We start from the raw sequence: 22,206 nt of genomic DNA, 5'->3' as shown, positions 1-22,206 counted from the left end.
AATAGGAATACATAGAATTATAGGTATCTCATATACTTTTGTAGATCAGTGGAAAACGTATAAAATACCTCATGTTTGGAAACTCATAAATTCATAAAATGACTAACAAATTCTATAAAGTTGAACATTTTAGGTTCCATTTTTTAGTCATCGTTCAAAACAGTAGAACTAAATAATTTGATGAGAAAAAGTTCTAACTACTTTTGAATTCAGAAACATAATTCTAGAATACACTTGGAAGTATAAGAAAATCCAATGGGAAATTGAACATATGGAGAGCAATAAATATGAAAACACTTTATATCAAGGGGTGCCTCGGTGGCTCAGTTGGTTAAGTGTCTGACTCTTGGTTTCTGTTCAGATCCTGATCTCAGGGTCATGACTTCAAGCCCTGTATAGAGCTCTATGCTCAGCATGGAGTCTGCTTGAGATTCTCTCCCTCAGCCCCTCCCCCCACTAAGGTACTCTCTCTTTCTCAAATAAATAAAGTCTTTTAGAAAAACATTTTATAGGGGCACCTGGGTGGCTTAGTCAGTTAAGTGTCTGCCTTCAGCTGAGGTCATGATCCAGGTCCTGGGATTGAGCCCTGAGTCAGGCACCCTGCTGCAGGGAGACGTTTCTCCTTCTCTCCCTCTCCCTTTACACCTGCTCTGTCTTTCACTTTCTCTCCCTCACAAATAAATAAATAAAATCTAAAAAAACAAAAACAAAAACAAAAACACCTTTATATCAAAATCTATGGGATGGATCTTATGCACTAAGAAATATGTAGCCTTAAATATTACCATTATTATTTTAAAGAGAAAAATGAAGGCCCAAACTGAAAAATCATCCTCATTCACTTGCCTTCCAGTATGCTCTATTGAATAGAAGAGGTAGGTACGAATTTTTAAAGAAATGAATGCCTGAATTTAAAAGTTTTAATTTAAACAAGTAGACAATGAACAACATAATTGAACATAAACCAAAATAAAATAGAAAGATGAATTTAATGAAGATGAAATAAGAGTTAATAAAAAGAATAGTAGTCAATATACATAAATTCAGAAGTAAAATTTTTAAAAGTCTAATAAAATTTATTGAAAGGGTAGGGGTGCTTGGGTGGTTCAGTTGGTTAAGAGTCTGCCTTAGGCTCAGGTCATGATCCCAGGATCCTGGGATTGAGCCCCACACCAAGTTGGGCTCCCTGCTGAGCAGGGAGTCTGCTTCTCCCTCCCCCTCTGCTGCTCTCCTTGCTTGTGCTCTCTTGCTTGCTCTCTCTCTCTCTCTCTCAAAAAATAAATAAAATCTTTAAAAAAATATTCAAAGGGTAGACACAGGGTATAAGATTGGATAAGAAAACAAGACCCATCATTATGCTGTCTTCAAGAAATTCATTTTAGACCCAAAGACACCTCCAGATTTAAAGTGAGGGGGTGGAAAACCATTTACCATGCTAATGGACATAAAGAAAGCTGGGGTGACAATCCTTATATCAGACAACTTAAATTTTAAACCAAAGACTATAAAAAGAGATGAGGAAGGACACTATATCCTACTTAAATGGTCTAACCAACAAGAAGATCTAACAATTTTAAGTATCTATGCCCCTAACATGGGAGCAGTCAATTATACAGGCCAATTAATAACAAAATCAAAGAAACACATTGACAAAAATACAATAATAGTGGGGGACTTTAACACCCTCCTCATTGAAATGGACATCATCTAAGCAAAAGATCAACAAGGAAATAAAGGCTTTAAATGACACACTGGACCAGATGGACTTCACAGATATATTCCACAGAACATTCCATCCCAAGGCAACAGAATACACATTCTTCTCTAGTTCACATGGAACATTCTCCAGAATAGATCACATCCTGGGTCACAAATCAGGTCTCAGCCAGTAAAAAAAGATTGGGATCATTCCCTACATATTTTTGGACCACAATGCTTTGAAACTAGAACTCAATCACAAGAGGAACGTTGGAAAGAACTCAAATACATGGAGGCTAAAGAGCATCCTACTAAAGAATGAATGGGTTAACCAGGAAATTAAAGAAGAATTAAAAAAATTCATGGAAACAAATGAAAATGAATACACAACAGTTCAAAATCTTTGGGATGGAGCAAAGGTTGTCCTAAGAGGAAAGTATATAGCAAAACAAGCCTTTCTCAAGAAACGAAAAAGGTCTCAAATACACAACCTAACCCTACACCTAAAGGAGCTGGAGAAAGAACAGCAAATAAAGCCTAAACCCAGCAGGAAAAGATAAATAATAAAGATCAGAGCAGAAATCAATGAAATAGAAACCAAAAGAACAGTAGAAGAGATCAATGAAACTAGGAGCTGGTTCTTTGAAATAATTAATAAGATTGATAAACTCTTGGCCAGACTTACCAAAAACAAAAGAGAAATGACCCAAGTAAATAAAATCATGAATGAAGGAGGAGAGATCACAACCAACACCAAAGAAATAAAAAAATTTATGAGAACATATTATGAGCAACTATATGCCAGCAAATTTGACAATCTGGAAGAAATGGATGCATTCCTAGAGATGTATAAATTACCAAAACTGGAACCAGGAAGAAATAGAAAACCTGAACAGACCCATAACCAGTATGGAAATTGAAGCAGTAATCAACAGTTTCCCAAAAACAAGAGCCCAGGTCCAGATGGCTTCCCGGGGGTACTCTACCAAACATTTATTTATTTATTTATTTATTTATTTATTTATTTATTTATAAAGATCTTATTTATTTGACAGAGAGAGACACAGCATGAGAGGGAACACAAGCAGGGGGAGTGGGAGAGGGAGAAGCAGGCTCCCCGTGGAGCAGGGAGCCCAATGTGGGGCTCGATCCCAGGACCCTGGGATCACGACCTGAGCTGAAGGCAGACGCTTAACTACTGAGCCACCCAGGCGCCCCTCTACCAAACATTTAAAGAAGAATTAATAACTATTCTTCTGAAGGTGTTCCAAAACATACAAATGGAAGGAAAACTCCCAAACTCATTTTATGAGGTCAGCATTACCTTGATCCCAAAACCAAAGACCCCATCAAAAAGGAGAACTACAGACCAATATCCCTGATGAACATGGACGCAAAAATTCTCACCAAAATACTAGCCAATAGGATCCAACAGTACATTAAAAGGATTATTCACCATGACCAAATGGGATTTATTCTTTGGCTGCAAGGGTGGTTCAACATCCGCAAATCAATCAATGTGATACAATACCTTAATAAAAGAAAGAACAAGAACCATATGATCCTCTCAACAGATGCAGAAAAAGCATTTAACAAAGTGCAGCATCCTTTCTTGATTAAAACTCTTCACAGTGTAGTGATACAGAGTGCATATCTCAATATCATATAAGCCATCTATGAAAAACCTACAGCGAATATCATACTCAATGGGGAAAAACTGAGAGCTTTCCCCCTGAGGTCAGGAACATGGCAGGGATGTCCACTCTCACCACTGCTGTTCAACATAGTACTAGAAGTCCTAGCCTCAGCAATCAGTCAACAAAAAGAAATAAAAGGCATCCCAATTGGCAAAAAAGAAGTGAAACTCTCACTTTTTGCAGATGATATGATACTTTATGTGGAAAACCCAAAAGACTTCACTCCAAAACTGCTAGAACTCATACAGGAATTCAGTAAAGTGGCAGGATATAAAATCAATACACAGAAATCAATTGCATTTCTATATACCAACAACAAGTCAGAGAAAAGAGAAATTAAGGAGTCAATCCCATTTACAATTGAACCCAAAACCATAAGATACCTAGGAATAAATCTAATCAAAGAGGCAAAGAATCTGTACTCAGAAAACTATAGAATACTCAAGAAAGAAATTGAGGAAGACACAAAGAAATGGAAAAATATTCCATGCTCATGGATTGGAAGAACAAATATTGTGAAGATGTCAATGCTACCTAAAGCAATCTACACATTTAATGCAATCCCCATCAAAATACTATCAAGCTTGTTCAAAGAAATGGAACAAATAATCCTAAAATTTGTTTGGAACCAGAAAATACCCTGAATAGACAGAGGAATGTTGAAAAAGAAAAGCAAAGCTGGTGGCATCACAATTCTGGACTTCAAGCTCTATTACAATGCTGTCATCATTAAGATAGTATGGTACTGGCACAAAAACCGACAAATAGATCAATGGAACAGAATAGAGAGCCCAGAAATGGACCCTCAACTCTATGGTCAACTAATCTTTGATAACGCAGGTAAGAATATCAAATGGATAAAGGACAGTCTCTTCAATAAAAGGTGCTGGGATAATTGAATGGCCACATGCAGAAGAATGAAATTGGACCATTTTCTTACACCATACACAGAGATAAATTCAAAATGGATGACAGACCTAAGTTTGAGACAGGAATCCATCAAAATCCTAGAGGAGAACACAGGCAGCAACCTCTTTGACCTCAGCTGCAGGAACTTCTTGCTAGACACTCTCCAAAGGCAAGGGAAACAATGGGGTGCCTGGGTGGCTCAGTCGTTAAGCGTCTGCCTTCGGCTCAGGTCATGATCCCAGGGTCCTGGGATCGAGCCCCGCATCGGGCTCCCTGCTCCGTGGGAAGCCTGCTTCTCCTTCTCCCACTCCCCCTGCTTGTGTTCCCTCTCTCTCTCTCTGTCAAATAAATAAATAAAATCTTTAAAAAAAAAAAAGGCAAGGGAAACGAAAGAAAAGATGAACTATTGGGACTTCATCAAGATAAAAAAAAAAACTTTTGCACAGCAAAGGAAACAGGCAACAAAACTAAAAGACAACCGATAGAATGGGAGAAGATATTTGGAAATGACATATCAGATAAAGGGCTAGTATCGAAGATATCAACTCAACACCCAAAAAACAAATAATCCAGTCAAAAAATGGGCAGAAAACATGAACAGACATTTCTCCAAAGAAGACATACAAATGGCCAACAGACACATGAAAAGATGCTCCACATCACTTGTCATCAGGGAAATGCAAATCAAAACCACAATGAAATACCACCTCACACCAGTCAGAATGGCTAAAATTAACAAGACAGGAAACAACAAATGTTGGTGAGGATGCTGAGATCCTCTTACACTATTGATGGGAATGCAAGCTGGTGCAGCCACTCTGGAAAACAGTAAGGAGTTTCCTCAAGAAGTTAAAAATAGAGCTACCCTGTGACCCAACAATTACAACCCAGGAATTGCATTACTATGTGTTTACCCTAAACATACAAATATAGTGATCTGAAGGGGTACCTGCACCCCAATGTTCATAACAGCAATGTCCACAATAACCAAACTGTGGAAAGAGCCAAGATGTCCATCGACAGGTGAATGGATAAAGAAGAGTGGTATATATACACAGTGGAATTTTACTCAGCCATCAGAAAGGATGAATACTTACCATTATCTCAATGTGGATGGAGGGTATTATGCTGAGTGAAATAAATCAGAAAAAGACAATTATCATATGGTTTCACTCATATGTGGACTATAAGAGACAGTGCAGAGGATCATAGGGAAGGGAGAGAAAACTGAATGTGAAGTCATCAGAGAGAAAGAAAAAACATGAGAGACTCTCAACTATAGGAAACAAACAGGGTTGCTGGAAAGATGGTGGGTAGGGGGATGGGATAATAGGGTGATGGACATTGAGGACACATGATGTGATGAACACTGGGTGTTATATGCAACTGATAAATTTTTGAACACTACATCTGAAAGTAATGATGCACTATATATTGGCTAATTGAATTTAAATGAAAAAATAAAACTAAATAAATAAAATGGTGAATCCTTTCCAGAAGGTTTTCAATTGACTTTGCCCAGATCCATCAGATAAATCACTATCTATGGCATCTATAGCCTCATAAAATAGGTTTCTTAAATAATTTCACTTGAAAGTTGGAATGAACCATGGGTTTCAGAATGCATGTTGTGTTAGAAGCAGCTTGAAAACATTAATCACATTGTCCATCTCCATCAGAGTTCTTGGGTGAGCAGGTACACAGTGTCAATGAGTAGGCATATTTTGAAAACAATCTCTTTTCCTGAGCAGTAGATCTCAAAAATCGCTTAAAAATTTCAGTAAAGCATGGTGTAGACAGATGTACTGTCATCCAGGTTTTGTTGTTCCATTTGTAGAGTACAGGCAGAGTAGATTTAGCATAATTCTTAAGCGCCCTGGGATTTTTGGAATAGTAAATGTGTATTGGGTTCAATTTAGTCACTAGGTCTGTATGCTCCTAACAAAAGAGTTGGCCTGTCCTTTGAACCTTTGGACACAGGCACTGACTTCTTTCTAGGTGTTAAAGTCCTAGATGGCATCTTCTTCCAATAAAAGGATGTGTTGTTTCCATGTAAAATCTATTGTTTTGTGTAGCCACCTTCGTTAATTATCTTATCTTCTGGATAACTTTCTGCAATTTCTACATCAGCACTTACTACTTCACCTTGTACTTATTTGCTATGGAGATGGCTCCTTCCCCTAAATCTCACAGACCAACCTCTGCTAGATTCAAACTTCTTATCTACAGCTTCCTCACCTCTCTCAGCCTTTATAGAATTGAAGACAGTTAGGGTCTTGCTCTGGATTAATATTTGATTTAAGGGACTGTTGTGGCTGGTTTGATTCTCTATCCAGACCACTCAAACTTCTCCATTTCTTTTTTTTTTTTTTTTTTTTTAAAGATTTTATTTATTTGACAGAGAGAGACACAGCGAGAGAGGGAACACAAGCAGGGGGAGTGGGAGAGGGAGAAGCAGGCTTCCCGCGGAGCAGGGAGCCCGGTGCGGGGCTCGATCCCAGGACCCCGGGATCATGACCTGAGCCGAAGGCAGACGCTTAACGACTGAGCCACCCAGGCGCCCCTCAAACTTCTCCATTTCAACAATAAAACTCTTGCTTTCTTATATTTATGTCACTGGAGTAGCATTTTTAATTTCCTTCAAGTATCTTTTCTTTGCATTTAAAATTTGGTGAATTCTTTGGTACAAGAGGTCTAGCTTTTAGACAATCTCAGTTTTTGACATACCTTTCTCACTAAATTTAATCTAGCTTTCAATTTAAAATGAGATGTGTAATCCTTCCCTTCACTTGAACACTTAGAGGCCATTGTAGGGTTATTCAGTGGCCTGATTTCACTATCTTTGTGTCTTAGGAAATAAGCCTGAGGTGAGGGAGAGATGGGGGAATGGGCATTTATGGAGCAGTGAGATCCTACACAACATTTAAGCCATCTCATATGGTCATGATTCCTGGTTCCCCAAAACAAGTACAATATTAGTAACATCAAACATCACTGATCACAGATCGCCATAACAAATACAGTTACAATGAAAATTAGGATTGCTGCCACCTTCAATTTGTGGGAGAAAAATGGAATATCTGCAAAGCACAAAGAAGTGAAATGTGATAAAATGAAGCATTCATGTATGTAAAAGAAATTGAAGTCATTTAACATGATCTCATATTAAACTTTATAGGACACATCTGGAAAAACTCAGGGAAAGGGGATGATTTCTAACAAATACAAATTACTGAAATTAATCCAAGAGATAGACAATTTAAAAATGAATTACAATAGAAGAGAATATGTATTTAAAAGCTACAGTATTGAAAAAAAGGAAGTAGACTAAGCTTTAGCTAACCATCAGATAACTTGTTTCCAATTTTATTTAAATTAGCCCAAGATGTAAAGAAAGGCAAAGAATTCTCCAGTTTATTTTATAAAGCCAACTTGTTTTACATTTCCAATCTCAAAAGGAAATGAGAGAGGGAGAAAGAGAAATTATTTATGAATACAAAAACAAATATCCTAAATAAAGTAGTAACAAATAGAAGCAAGTAATGCATACAAATATAATGTATAATTACTAAGCAGAGTTTATTCCATTAATCAAGGTAAAGTTCAGCATAAGAAATTTATCATATTTTTTTCTTCACATATTCAAAAATGTGGAAAAAAGTGAAAAATTCCACTGGTATATTCCAATAAAGCATTTGGTAATAAGAAAATTTATTCTCAATGAACAGTATGGGCACAACAGAAATAGAAGAAAAAAGAAATAAAACTATAATCCAACATAATTGAGCAAACATTATCCTATAGGAAAAAATTCTAAACTTATTTAAAATAAGTAAGTCAATAGGAGTCCAACTCTCATCATATTGTGCAACATTTCCTTGAGATTTTAGCAAATATGGGAACATGAAATATTTTAATAATCAATATAAATTTTATTAAAAAAAAGTATGTTTCCTTTTGATGGTCTAATTTGTACCCACAGTCCCCATCTTCCCTTCCAAACTATTAAAATAAATAACTTGATAAAGTGACTTGATTGTAAAGCAATGATTAAAAATTTAGTTGATTGTCTTTCTCATTGAAGTATAATTGATGTACAATATCCTGTTAGTTTCAGGTGTACAATAATTTGATAGTTTTATATAACATGAAATGATATCCACAAAGAGACTAGTTATCATTTGTCATCATACAATGTTATTACAATATTATTGACTATATTTCCTACACTGTATATTACATCCCATGACTTATTTATTTTATAATGGAAATATGTACCTCCTAATCCCCTTCACTTATTTTTTCTGTCCCCTAATCCCTCCCATCCTCTAGTAGCCAATTGTTTGTTTCCTGTATCTATGAATCTGTTTCTATTTTGTTTTGTTTGTTCATTTGTCTTTTAGATAGTACATATGAGTGAGATCATATGGTATTTGTCTTTGTCTGACTTATTTCACCTAGCATAATACACTCTAGGTCCATTTTGTTGATCCAAATGGCAAGAATAATATTTCATTTTATATATATATACAACATCTTCCTTATCTATTCATCTATTGATGGACACTTAGAATCTGTTTCCCTATCTTGGCTATTGTAAATAATGCTGTGATGAACATAGGGGTGCATATATCTCTTTGAATTGATGCTTTATTTTCTTCAGATAAATACCTAGAAGTGGAATTGTTAGACTGGATAGCTACTTATTTTTTCACTTTTTTTGAGAAACCTCCATAGGGTTTTCCATAGTGACTTCATCAATTTACATGCCCACCAACAGTACACAAGTGTTTCCTTTTCTCCACATTCTTTCTGACACTTATTTTTTATTTATTTATTTTTTATAATAGCCAACTGGGAGGTATGAGGTGATATTTTACTATAGTTTTGATTTGCATTTCCCTGATTAGTCATGTTAAGAATCTTTTCATGGTCCTTTTGGACATCTGTATGTTTTCTTTGGAAAAATGTCTGTTCTAGTCCTCTGCCCATTTTATAATTGGGTTGTATGGTTTTTGATATAAAGTTGTATAAGTTCTTTATATATTTTAGATATTAATATCTTATTAGATATATCACTTGCAAATATCTTCTACTCCGTAGGTTGCCTTTTCATTTTGTTGATGGTTTCCTTTGCTGTGAAAAAACTTTTGTTTGATATAATCCAATTTGTTTTTTACCTTCTGTTGCCTTTGCCTGAGGAGGCTTGTCCAAAAAAGAAATATCGCTAAGGTTAATGTCAAAGAGCTTACTATATATGTTTCCTTCTAGGAGTTTTATAGTTTTCAGTCTTACATGCAAGACTTACATCTTTAATCCATTTTGAAGTAATTTTGTATGTGATATGAAATAGTGGTTCAATTTAATTCTTTTACATACAGTTGTCCAGTTTTCCCAACAAAAATTTTTTTTTTTTTTTTTAAGATTTATTTACTTGAGAGAGAGAGAGCATGTGGGGGGAGTGGCAGAGGGAGAGAATCTCAAGCGGACTCCCCACTGAGCAGACATGGGGCTCCATCTCACAACCCATGAGATCATGACCTGAGCTGAAACCAAGAGTCAGATGCTTAATAGACTGAGGCACTCTGGTGGCCAATCCCAACACCATTTATTAAAAAGACTATATTTTTTCCACTGTATATTCTTGCCACATTTGTCCTACCTTAATGGGCCATATATATATATGTGGTTTTATTTCTGGGCTATCTATTCTATTCATCTCTGTGACTTTTTTCATGCCAGTACCATACTGTTTTGGTTACTACAGCTCTGTAGTATAATCTGAAATCAAGGAGCATGATATCTCCAGCTTAAAAAACAAACTTGTTTTGGCTATTTGGTATTTTTTTGATTACATACAAATTTTAGGATTATTATAGTTCTGTGGAAAATGTTTTTGGTATTTTTTGGGGTTAACATTGAATCTGCATATTGTTTTGGGTTATATGCTTTTAACAACATTGATTATTCCAATCAATGTGCATGGAGCCTACTTGGTTAAATTTCTTTCTAGATATTTTACTTTATTGATGCAATTGTAAATTAAACTCTTTCCTTAGTTTCTTTTTCTGATAGCTTATATAAGTGTATAGAAACCCAACCAATTTCTATATATTGATTTTGTATCCTGTGACCTTTCTAAATTCAGGTATTAGTTGTAATAGTTTTTTTGATGGAGTGTTTAGGATTTTCTATATATTTTATCATGTCAACTGAAAATAGTGACTATTTTACTTTTTTTCTTTCTGATTTGGAGGAATTTTATTTCTTTTTCTTGCCTAATTTCTGTGGCTAAGGTTTCTAATACCATGTTGAATAAAAGTGCTGAGAGTGAGCATCCTTTTCTTGTTCCTCATCTTAGGAAAAAGTTTTCAGCTTTTCACCATTGAATATGATGTTAGCTGTGGTTGTGTAATATGTGACCTTTATTATGTTGAGTAGGTTCCCTCTGTATCTACTTTGCTGAGAGTTTTCATCTATATATTGAATTTTATCAAATAATACCTTTTCTGCATCCATTGAGATGATTATAATTTGAATCTTTCATTCTGGTAATGTGGTGTATCACTTTGATTTCTGGATGGTGAAATATCCATGCATCACTGGAATAAATCCCACTGGATCATGACATATTATCCTTTTAATATATTGTTAAATGCAATTTGCTAATTTTTGTTGAGGATTTTGCATTTATGTTCATCACAATAATTGGGCTTCGGTTTTCTTTTTTTTTCTTTTTTCTTTTTTTAAGATTTTATTTATTTATTTGAGAGAGAGAATGAGATAGAGAGCATGAGAGGGGGGTGGGTCAGAGGGAGAAGCAGACTCCCCACTGAGCAGGGAGCCCGATGAGGGACTCGGTCCCGGGACTCCAGGATCATGACCTGAGCCAAAGGCAGTCGCTTAACCAACTGAGCCACCCAGGCGCCCCAGTAATAATTATTTTAAATGTTTGGTAGAATTCCCCTGTGAAGCCATGTGGTTATGAGTTTCTCTTATTTGAGGATTTTTTAAATTAATAATTGTAATTTATTACTTGTAAGCAGTCTATTTAAATTTTTCTAATTTTTTTTTGTGTGTGTGTGTGTGTGTGTGTGTTATTCAGTCTTTGAAGGTTGTGCATTTCAAGAAATGTATCCATTCCTTCAAGTTTTTTCCATTTGTTCAGGTATAATTATTTGTAGTAGTCTCTTATGATCCTTTACATTGCTTTATCAGTTGTACCTTCTCTTTCATTTCTGATTTTGAGTTCTCTGTTTTTCTTGGTGAATCTGGCTAGAGTTTATCATGTTTTCTAGTCTCTATTTTACTTATTTCCACTGATTTGAGACTGTTTCTCCTCCTCCTTCCTCCTCCTCCTCTTCTTTTTCAAGATTCTTTAGGTGTAAAGTTAGATATTTTATTTGAGATTTTTCTTGTTTGTTTGTTTTTTTGGAAGTGGGCTTTTTACACTATGAACTTCTATTTTAGAACAGCTTTTTCTGCACCTCAAAGATTTTGGAGCATTGTGTTTTCATTTCCTTTTATCTCAGGTATTCATTGATTCCTCTTCATTTTTCATTGACTCATTTGCTGTTTAGTTTTCACATGTTTATTTATTTTTTCCAGTTTTCTTCTCATAGTTAATTGCTAGCTTCATACCATTGTGCTCAGGCAATATGCTTCATATGATTTGTTTTCTTGAATATTGACACATGTTTTGTGGCCTAACATGTAATCTATCCTGGAGAATATTCCAAGTGCACTTGAGAAGAATATGTATTCTGCTGGTTTTGGATGGAATTTTTTGTATGTATCTAGTAAGGCCATTTGGTCAAATGTGTTGTTTAAGGACAATATTTCCTCATTGATTTTCTCTCCAGATGTTCTATCCATTGATGTGAATGGAGTATTAAATTCTCTTACTCTTATTGTATTGCCATCAACTTTTCCTTATATGTCTGTTAATATTTGCTTTAAATGTTTAGGTGCTACTATGTTGGGACCATAAATGTGTATAAATGTTATATATATATTTTTGATTGACCCTTTTATCGTTATGCAGTATTCCTTTTTTTTTTTTGTCACAGTCTTTTCTTTAAAGTCTTTTTTTTTTTTTTTTTTTTGGTCAGCCTTATTACATCATCTTTCTTTTGGCTTGCAATCCTCTACTTTCAGTCTGTGTGTCTTTAGATTTGAACTGAATCTCTTGTAGGTGGAATATAGATGTGCCTTTTCTTTTCTTTTTCTTTTCTTTTCTTTCTTCCTTTTTTATCCATTCTGCCACCTTATGTCTTTTTATTGGAGCATATAGTACATTTACATTTAAAGTAATTATTGATAGGTATGTATTTATTGCAATTTTGTTAATTGCTTTCTGGTTATTTCTTTCTTCCTCTGTTTCTTTTTTTTTTTAAGATTTTATTTATTTATTTGACAGAGAGAGACACAGCAAGAGAGGGAACACAAGCAGGGGGAGTGGGAGAGGTTGAAGCAGGCTTCCCGCTGAGCAGGGAGCCCTATGAGGAGCTTGATCCCAGGACCCTGGGATCATGACCTGAGCCGAAGGCAGGTGCTTAATGACTGAGCCACCCAGGTGCCCCTCTTCCTCTCTTTCATCTTCCCTTGAGGTTTGATGGCTTTCTTTGTGTTATATTTAGGTTCCTTTCTCTTTAGTGTTTCTCTATTGTAGGTTTTTGTTTGTTGTTACCATCAGGTTCATATATATCAACCTATAAATGTAGCAGTCTATTTTTAGTTGATAGTCACAAGTTTGAACACATTTAAAAGCACATTTGTACTCCCATTTTAGGTTTTTGATGTCCTATTTTAAATCTTTTTTGTGTATCCCTTAAGTACTCATTGTTATTATAGTTGATTTTTACTTTTTTTTTGCCTTTTAAGTTTTATGCTAGGTGTTTGAGTCACTGATCCACTCCCTTTCCTTTATATTTGTCTTTATCAGGGACTTTTCTTTGATATATTTTCTTATTTCTAGTTATGGACTTTTCTGCTTAAAAAAATACCCTGTGATCTTTCTTGTAAAGTTTAGTGGTGACAAACTCCTTTAGTTTTTGCTTATATGGGGAAATCTTATATCTCTTCCAATACCGAATGATAATCTTGCCAGAAAGAATACTGTTGCTTTTAAGTTTTTCCCTTTCAGCACTTTGAATATGTTTTGCCATCCCTTCTGGCCTACAAAGTTTGTGCTGAAAAATCAGCTGAAAATCTTATCGGGTTTCCCTTATTTGTGAATCTTTGTTTTTATATTGTTGCCTTTAAGAGTATCTATTTATCTTTATTTTTTTTTTCCATTTTAATTATAATATGTCTCAGTGTGGATCCCTTTGCGTTCATCTTGTTTGGAACTCTCTGTGCTTCCTGGAACTAGATGTCTCTTTTTTACCCAGGTTAGGGGATTTTTCAGCCATTATTTCTTCAAATAAGTTTTATGCCACGTTCTATCTCTCTTCTTCAGGGACCACTATAAAGTCAATGTTAGTATGCTTGATGTCTCAGAGGTCCAATAACCTACCTTTACTTTATGATTCCCTTTTCTTTTTTCTGTTCCTATTGGGTGATTTCCTCTACCCATCCTCAGATTGTTGATTTGTCCTTCTGCATTATCTAATCTGCTGTTGATTCATTTTAGTGTATTTTTTTTTTTTTTTAAAGATTTTATTTATTTATTTGAGAGAGAGAATGAGAGAGAGAGCATGAGAGGGGTGAGGGTCAGAGGGAGAAGCAGACTCCCTGCTGAGCAGGGAGCCCGATGCGGGACTCGATCCCGGGACTCCAGGATCATGACCTGAGCCGAAGGCAGTCGCTTAACCAACTGAGCCACCCAGGCGCCCGGATTCATTTTAGTGTATTTTTAAAATTTCAGTTATTGTGTTCTTCAGCTTGGATTTTTTTTTTTTTTCTTATATTTCTGTTTGTTGAAGCCTAACTGTGTTTATCCATTCTTCTCCCAAATTTGGTGATTGTCTTTATGACCATGACTTTTAACTCTTTATGAAGTAAATTATTTATCTTCGTTTCATTAGGTTCCCCCTGCCACCCTGGGGTTGTATATTGTTCTTTCAATTGGAACATATTTCTGTTTCTCATTTTGTTTGGCTTTCTGTGTTTATTTTTATGAATTAAGCACAACTACTATTCTCCGTCTTGAAAGAGTAGCCCTGGGTAGGAGCATCTCCTGTGTAGATTGCATGGGCCTGGTAGCTTCAGCTGGCTGAGGCTGGAGTGGCCCTGGGGTGCACTGCTTCATGGCTACTCTGGCAAGGCAGCTGGATCTGAAGTAGATGCAGGCCATGGGGTTCTGGGGCATGCCACACTGGAGCCACCCTGGTCAGGTCACTGGAGCTGCTATGGTTGCCAGAATGGTGGGACTGCTGGAGCTTGAACAAGAATTGGCCAAGGGGTACCAGGGTGGTCTGTACTGGGTCCATCCTACTGGGATAGCTAGACTTGAGGTGCCAAACCAGGAGATGCTCCTATCCAGGGCTACTCCTTCAAGACTGAGAAAAGTAGTTGTGCCTAATTCATAAAAATAAACACAGAAAGCCAAACAAAATGAGAAACAGAAATATGTTCCAAATGAAAGAACAATATACAACCCTGGAGTGGTGGTGAGGAACCTAATGAAACAAAGTTATGTTTTGGGTGCCATAACAGCAGGGCCACCTTAGTAGCACAGCTGGATTATTGCAGGCTGTGCAGGGAATCTTGGGGCATACTGTTTCAGAGACACCTTGGCAGGACAGCTGGTACTACATCAGGGACTGAAAGGGTTTTACATCACACTGGGGCTGCCCTGTAGGGATTACTAGAGCTGGAGGGGGAATGAACCAGTGGGTCCCAGGGCATGTCATGCCTGGTTTGCCTTGGCAATATGGCTTGGTCGGGTTCTGGTTCAATGGTTCCTGGAGTTCACTGTGCCAGAGCCAACTCAGGGGAAAGCTGGCCTAGGGACCTGGTCCCACTGAGGTGGCCCTAGCAGGCTGGATAGAGTGCCAGGACCATACTCCTATCCACACTAACTAGTTGGAGGGGAGACCTCAAAAACTGTGCTCACTAGCATCTATCTCCAACTCCATAGAGAGTGCCAGCAGTTTCTCTCCTCTTTGTCAGACACTCTGGGGTAAGTAAATGTTTTTCTTTACTTATAGACTAGTTTCTCTTTAAACAGCTTTGAAGGGTGGGCAAGTTTGTGCTTGGGCTTCTCAGTTTTATCCCTCCCTCCTATAAGTTGCTGCACTGTGGGACGTGTTCCTATCACAGTGAATCTTCTCTCCTCCCCTTCTCTACATGGTCCCTCTATCATTTGTTATGCTGAAGCTGTTCAATTAGCACTTAGCTCTTTATCAGGAGATATTGTTTTTATATTTGATTGCATCTGTGAAAGGAGGTAAGTTTAAGTCATCCTATACTGCCATCTTGGACTGCTCTCCCCACACTAGATTGTCTTGAATTTAGCAGTAAGACCTGGAAAAAGAAATAGAAAAATTAATCTATTCCAAATAACAACAAATTCAACAACAAAAAAAAATTAAGGAACTATGAAATACTTAACCATAAATTTAATTTAAGAAAGAGAACATATATGAAAAATATGAGTGCATATTACTGAGACAAAACACAAAATAAATGTCACCCCGTTTTCTTGGATAGGAAGTAATAATGTCATAAAATATAAATTATCTTCAACATATACATTTAGTACAATTAATCTAATCTCTAATGCTCTCTAAATCTATCTATTGAAAGCTTCTTTAGACGTTCTTCATAAATTAGGAATGTAAACTAGGAAGTGTCATGATTACAACCTAAAATAGAAAATTGTATTTATTTCCTAGTTATTGAGTACCTACAAAGTTACACAAACATTCACATTTCTTGAACTTCTGCTGAGACCTTGAAATTTTTGGTGATTTTGGGGAGAGTACTAATTTAATATATCATAAGTTATTTGCTTTAGCATAAGAAGGGAAGAAAAATTACTTGAGTTTCCACATTCTGAAAATATTGTTACTTGCCACTTAGTCTCTTTTATAAACTAATACAACATAGATGTGGTTTATAAGCTGTTTTATCAAAGAAATACATGAGATTTTAATCTAATATTTTAATTTTTATATTTAGAACAATGATTTAAATGAGGAAGCCAAAGCAATAATATGAGGTAAAAGAATCTGCAGTAAATTCTTATGAGCCATCTGTTTGTATTTAGAAAAGCATAATTCCTAAATCTTGCATATGGTTCAATTAATGCCTTAGTGATTTTTGGCAGAAATACAGATAGCGTATTTAATAAGAGGCAACATTTGACCCCCAAAACATCTCAAACTACTTAAATGACAAAGTAATTTGTAAAGATAGAATATTTAATAATTAGAATTAACTTAGAATTACAAAATTTACAATTAAAATTCACAAATAAATTATACATTTCACAATTAGAATTAAAAGTGTCTGAGGCAGGTGGCACACCTTATACATTTTAGTATATGCTATATTTCTAATGACATGTCATAAATTTTGTCAGAATATGTTTGTTGATTGATATACATATACCTCACATACAGACACCTCCTACAAAAAATTCGTTTAATTGAGTTTTATACCTCCTCCCTGAAAGAAAAAGTAATTACTGTTATCTAAATAGCTATATGCTTCTCTGTATCTTCTAGCCCCTGTGAATTCAGGAGAGGTGATATGGCTCCTTTTGGTCAATGGGTTTTTAGTAGAAGGTATTCATCACTAAAGTTTGGGGTAGAATTATAGGATAACAAGTGTGCTATGCCCTTTTTTCACTTAGTGTAATGAAAAAAAGAGACCACGGGGTCATGTAAAATTATCAGATGGTAGAGACTCCATCATGTGCACAGAGAGACTTCGTTTCACCTTGATTAAGGGGTAAGTAAATGTTTTTCTTTACTTATAGACTAGTTTCTCTTTAAACAGCTTTGAAGGGTGGGCAAGTTTGTGCTTGGGCTTCTCAGTTTTATCCCTCCCTCCTATAAGTTGCTGCACTGTGGGACGTGTTCCTATCACAGTGAATCTTCTCTCCTCCCCTTCTCTACATGGTCCCTCTATCATTTGTTATGCTGAAGCTGTTCAATTAGCACTTAGCTCTTTATCAGGAGATATTGTTTTTATATTTGATTGCATCTGTGAAAGGAGGTAAGTTTAAGTCATCCTATACTGCCATCTTGGACTGCTCTCCCCACACTAGATTGTCTTGAATTTAGCAGTAAGACCTGGAAAAAGAAATAGAAAAATTAATCTATTCCAAATAACAACAAATTCAAATGTAGTTATATGCCATGAACTACAAACATTTTTTTATGTTAAATGACTAAAATTCTGTGGTTGTTTTGCAAATGCATTTTAACATAAGTTTCTTAACTAATACTCCTCAAGTTTTCATGTTCAGACAAGATAGAACAAATGATCTTGCCATAAAAATAATGTTTATATAAATACATTTGTTCTCTTTGTTCCAGAGACATTTTATGGTACATTCTTTTATTTCTGGCATCAAATAATTACAGCTTGTTTTATAGTTTTCTTTTGTCAGGAATATGTTATCTTTTTGAAAAGAATTTCATTTATTCATCAAGTATTTATTGAATAATTATTTGGATGAACTTTTTACAGGAATGACAAGAGCTGAATTAAAAACACTATTTGCCCCTAAGGAGTTGACTATATAGTAGCACACACGGACAAAATGCATACAGAAGCTATGATACAAGTTTGAATTTGATTAACTCCATAACAGACCCTCAAAGTAAAGAGTTCAATCACTGGAGTCATTTTACAAGTGTCATGTAGCTACAAAGTTAATAAGAATATCCATTATATATAAATTTCAAGCATTTTTTTTTTTTTTACCATAGTCCCCACTAAGATCCATATATTACCTTCCCTGCTTCTTCTAGACAATTCCATTTAATTACTCACCTGTCAGAGATCCAGTGATGGAGGAAGATAGAAGAGGTATTTTTTATGACAAAACCAGGCCTCAGCAAGTGCATAGAGAAGACATGCACATAGAATAGATGCTTTTATTTGAATGACTTTCCTTGGGGTACAAACTATGGACCCTGAGTGATGTTCAAACATAATTGCCTTAGGTTATTGAAGACAATGAGGTGTTGCTTTTTCTCCCCAAACTTCCAAAAAATTTTAACAGAACTACCAAAAGAACAAAAAGAATTCTAAACAGAGAGTGAATAGATTTACAGACTTACATGATCTCTCCTTGTCTCCCTCCCTTTCTCGCTCTCATTTTGTAGATATGCAACCTATATTTCAGAGAATAGACACTCATATTTTGCTTAAACATGGTAGAAAATTGCAATGATTTTATTTACATGGTGAAGTCAAATGTTACCCCAAATTTAATGCCATTATTTCTGGGAGTCTTCCATAGCTTATTATTCTTCAAAAACTGCTGAAAAATTAATTTTCCCCCATAACTAAATATCATAGTTCTGAAAGGGATATGTAACTGACCAGTGGTAAGAGTGGTCATTCTTAGAATGACCCAATTAGGCTCTGTAGAATGGCCTGAAAAGTGGAGTCAAATGAAAATCCATATTGAAACAGTCTAGCCTCTACTACTAAGAGAGATGACCAAATGTAAGGCAGAGAGAGTGAAGAAAAGAGGCTGAGAAAACCAGTCATCAAATACATAGAGCCTGAGATACTGTGCTTCACAGATTTTGAACAGAAGAAATACAGAAATAATTTTCCTTAAACAAAATAAATATGTTTCCAAAGGGTGTTTGATATATCATAATTGAATTTGAGAGATGCCCATCTCATTTCACTCTCTCATTTCCATACTCTTGTTAACAAATAGTTGACTCCATTAAACACTGTGTAATAAACAGGGAAGACACAAGACATGATCTGTCCACTGGAAAAGGGGAAGCACACAAGGCAAAAACAAGTGAAGCTACATCCTAAGAGCAATTATCTAAGAAAAAAGATTAATATTTGCAATGAACATAGCTTTATATGAACTGTGACATTCCATATAGCAAGTCCTCCTTTAGTTATTATATTGGCATTGTTTTAGAAAGGAAAAGGCTTTTTCTCTAAAGTATGTCTACTCTTCCTTTCATTTTAGACTTTTGAGTAAATGATATGTACTATGATTAAATCTGTAGAAAAATAAATTGAATTTTGCAGCTATAAATTAAAAATAAGATAAAATGAAATAGGCACAATCATAGTCTTTAAATATTAGATAAATATATTTGCTTAAATTATTAAAATATAAGTAATAGTTGAGATGATTGGGAACATAGACACAGCTGGAGATCAATGACTGAGTAGGAGAGTGAGACAAGGAACATAGTAAAAGTGGTCAAAGCAACTGAAAATATGGGTTAAATGGGTGATGGGTATTAGAGAGGGCATTTGTGATGAGCATTGGGTGTTATAAGTAAGTTATGAATCACTAAATTCTACTCCTGAAACTTATATTACCCTATATATTAGCTAGAATGTAAATAAAAACTTGAAATGTAAAATAAATAAAATACACACAAAAAATACACATGAATACAGAGGACTATATACTGTGAACAGCAGAGCTGAAAGATGAAAAAAACCTGAAATCATGTCAGATGATGTCATTGAACCACTGCACCAGCCTCACAACAGTCTATTTCTGGACTCCCTATTATCTGAAATTAATAAATATTTGCTCCTTAAACTACAATTGCTAATACAATTTGGTATCAATAAATGTTTGTTGACTAATCAGAGGGCCACATATTCAGTGTTAAAGCCTCGAATTATATTTTATAATCAATAGAAAGGCATGGGAGTATTTTAAACTGAGGATTAATATCATCCATTCATGTCTTAGGTCACTCCTGCTACACCAAATGCCCATAGTAATGATTTACACTGTAGAAATCACAGACATAATATATCATCCTATATTTAAGAAAACATATAATTTTCAAAATAAATGCAAGCAAAATTAGAATATTGCCAGATATCCTAGCTATTGACCAAATTCTAAGAATTTCAACAGATTCAGTAAATATACATTCAGAATATGTGTATTTAAGATTTATGTTACTCCTGAGTAAGTTATGCTTGACTGGAATAATTCTATCTGCCGTTCCAAACCTATGACAACTTTTCTGTCTTCTCCCCTCATAAGTAAATATGAGGGGAATGAGTTAAACATGGATTTAGACATAAAATATCTTTTGTTTGGTGCCTTCTTGAGAGGGTAAGATGAAATGATATGGAATCTTTATAAATGTTATTTCAAAGATTAGTTCTTACTTGCTAGAGATAGACCAGTACTGCCTTGGTATTATACACATAAAGACAAGCGAACAGTAACAAAAGTCATTAAACAAGCTATCAAACAAATCTAGATTTCAGCACTGCACATCACTGTATGGTCAGTAAGATATGGGCTGTGGACTCAGCTGCACATATGACTCCTACTCCACCATACACTACATAAATAACATAGGAAAAGTTTTTTTTTAATATACCTAAGAATGGATTTCTCTCATCTTAAATGGGAATTATGATAAATACATATGGGAGCAATATGAGATTTAAATGAGATAATATTTGTAAAGTGGGTATCTCAGTACCTTACATATAGTAATCATTCAATAGTAGCTGCCACTAATAGTATGATTATTACCATTATCATTACAGTCCTCATCATTATTATTGTCTTCCATTATGAGAGAAAACAACTGATTTAAATGGAAATGGCTTTTCATATAGATTTTCTTTACTGTGTGCTTTACATCTTGTCCATTCTTAATTATCCATGAGAGAATTTGGTTGCAATGATCTATTTTAGTCTGGTTTTAATTCTGGGAAATCTTATTTCATTAATTTCTGGGCTCTCTGCCTCCTTGCACCACTTACTTATACTTAGGAAATGCAAACTAATTTTAATATTAACTTGAGTTTAAAGTATGGAGAAACTTATGTCTCCATTTTAAAGCCATCATCACTTGCATTTTGAGTGACTCACTTAAAATTTTTTTCTCATATTTATAATCAAGATAATGCTATATTGAAAGGATATCTATTTTATAGGTTTGTTTTGAACACTAATGGATTATAAGTGACAAAGATTTACTAGACAGCCATTTTATTCACTAGAACCACTGCTTCCTAAAATGTAGTTTAGATCTCTACTTTTAGGCAATACCTAAAATTCATGAAAAACAATGTTTTCTCTACAATGAGTGTATATGTGTGTGTATTTTTTAAAGTATGCATATTTTAAAGTAGGCTCCACCCTCAGTGTGTAGCCCAACGGGGGCTTGAACTGATGACCCTGACATCAAGACCTGAGCTGAAATTAAGAGTCCGATGCTAAACTGACTGAGCCACCCAGGTGCCCCTACAATGTAAATTTTTATTTTATCATATGACAAAATCAACTTTGAGAGATACAGCTGACCCTATTTTGTCATGGGCTTGAACTGTGCAGGTGCACTGATAGTTTTTTTTTTTTTTTCAATAAATATAGTACAGTTCTGTAAATGTATTTGTCTTCCTTATGATTTACCTAATAACATGTTCTTTTCTCTAGGTTACTGTATGGTAAGAATACGGTATATAATATATATATTATATGTGTGTGTGTGTGTGTGTGTGTGTGTGTTAATTAACTGTTATTGGTAAGACTTCTAGTCAACAGTAGTCTTCTAGTAGTTAAGTTTCGGGGGAGTCAAAATTTACCCACAGATTTTCAACTGTGCAGGGGGTTGGTACTCCTAACCACCGCCTTGTTCAAAAGTCAACTGTATATTCTGCTGAAAATACAAGTATACCTGCTAGTTTTTTTAAATCTTTGTTGAAAGTACTTGCAATATTTAACTGAAAATGCTGTTTTTGGAGATTTTTA

Source organism: Halichoerus grypus, chromosome 3 (genome assembly GCF_964656455.1).
Source record: "Halichoerus grypus chromosome 3, mHalGry1.hap1.1, whole genome shotgun sequence".
In the NCBI taxonomy this organism is placed as follows: Eukaryota; Metazoa; Chordata; class Mammalia; order Carnivora; family Phocidae; genus Halichoerus; species Halichoerus grypus.
Note: the sequence above shows the minus strand (reverse complement) of the source record.